Source organism: Grammomys surdaster, unplaced genomic scaffold (assembly GCF_004785775.1).
Source record: "Grammomys surdaster isolate TR1022 unplaced genomic scaffold, NIH_TR_1.0 364, whole genome shotgun sequence".
Taxonomy (NCBI): Eukaryota; Metazoa; Chordata; class Mammalia; order Rodentia; family Muridae; genus Grammomys; species Grammomys surdaster.
This window is the reverse complement of record NW_021604783.1, coordinates 2991270-2993279: the sequence shown is the minus strand read 5'-3', so window position 1 is coordinate 2993279 and position 2010 is coordinate 2991270.

Below are 2010 nucleotides of genomic sequence, written 5' to 3'. Positions count from 1 at the left end.
GCTCAATGAACTAAAGTGTAGTGGGGACAGGGTGGGGACAGATCATCAGTAAGAAACATTTTAGCATTGTAAACAGTATTCTGTAGACTACTCCTTTGTTACAAATCCTCCCCTTGGTTGCTGCCCACCTCTTCAGGGTTCCTGTGAATGCTAGAGGCTCAGGGGGCCGTAGAGAAATGGTTTCCCAAGGCCATAGATGGGGAGCAACAAAGACAGATCAAAAGAATGGGAGGAAACTGGAAGGAAGAAAAGAGTCAAGAACAACAACAACAAACAAACAAATAAATAAATAAATAAAAGAAGAAGAAGGTGGAGCTGGGCTGTCTGCCTTTCTCGCTTGGCTTCTGGGCAAGTTTATTCCAGTTGAGCCGGCTCTGTCAAATCTCTGTAGGAAAAACTTACTTCTGGACTCCCTGTCAACTGTGCATCTGATCCCTGCTACGACTTTAAGATAAACACTGGGATCCAGCTGGAAAGGACGGGTCAGCCGGTTCAGTGAAAAGGCCTGAGTGTCCCCCTACCTCGTTCCTCTCTTCTCAGCTGCCTTCCTCTCCCCGTGCCTCAGTTTCTTCTACTCTGTCAGTGTCGAAGGTCATGGAGGAAGAGGCGTTTGCTGAAACAGGAGAAAAGAATTTCACAATCTTCAGATCTGACCCTCTCCTCTTTCTTCTAAAAATCTGTCCTATTCACCACCAAATTAATTTCTCAAGTCAGATGATTTTTTACAAGCAAGCAACTGCAGGAGAGGAAGGGAAACAGTAGAGATAAAATTGACAACAATTACAAAACACTGAGAAGGCTGGGCGAAGGAGAGAATCAAACATGGACTCCTTTGAAAAAAACTCAATCATCGTATCTATTCATATCTCTCCCCCAAAGTCACTAGGATTTCTGTCACTTTTTTTTTTTTTACGAAAGAAGAAAAAAATCTAGTACCATTTCTCATTTAAAAGATACGAACACAATTAAATGCATTTTGACTTCAATGAGGTATGTAGAGAGTTATATATAAACATATATTTCATCTTTTTCCTTTTCAATGCCTGAAGGAAAAAAAACCCTCACATCAAACCACTCCCTTCTGAAGTATTCAGAAAAAAAAAAAAAAAGCTTTTCTTTAGAGAAGGAAGGTGGGGGGAGGAAGACTAGTAAAGAAAAGAAAAATCCAATCTAGTTGGACTAGTATCTAACTAGTTAACCTTTAACAATTTATGCTGATGTCAGACTGAGCATGAGTACTGATTAATGCCCCCCCAAATATTTTTATAAGGGGGGGGAGTTAAGTCAGAGCAGCCATTTTTGTTTTATGCAGAAATGCTTCATGCCCCCCAACACTCTCTCTCTCTCTCTCTCTCTCTCTCTCTCTCTCTCTCTCTCAATACACAAGGAAATGTATTAATCTGTGCACTAATCAGTTATGAAAAAAGGGAGAAATTTGTGGGTTTCTGAGTAGAGGCTTGGAGATGTAACAGGGAGAGGGGGTGTATGAAAAATGAAATATTAAGCCAGCCATTTTGTTTTAAAAGGGGATTTTACCCCCCTCTCTCTTTCTTTATAGAGGGGGTGGCGGTGCTGGAGGGGGGGTTGTTTTAAAAATAATTTCAAGGCGGCCATCTTAGTGCCTCAGCTCTGAGAAATATTTCTGAGCGCCCCCCTCAGAATTTAAATATATTTAAAGCAACCGAGGGGGGTAGAGAGAAGTCGAAAACTTTTATATACATATATATAATTTTTTTTTAAAAACCGATCTCCCTTTCTTGTTCTCTTGGGAGGAAAGAGAGAAGGGGGAAAAAGTCCTTAAATTTTTCCAAGAACATTTTTGGGGGTAGTGCGGCCCCCCTCCTCAGACGCCGGCCCCGGGGGTGGGTGTTCTGGAGGGGGGTGGCCCGGGGGTTTGGGGGGCTGGGGGAGGCGGTGAGGAGGAGGAGGAGGACGCCGCCGCCGAGGAGGAGGAGGAGGAGGAGGAGGTGGTGGTGGTAGCGGTGGGGGAGGCGGGCGGGCGGTGGGTGG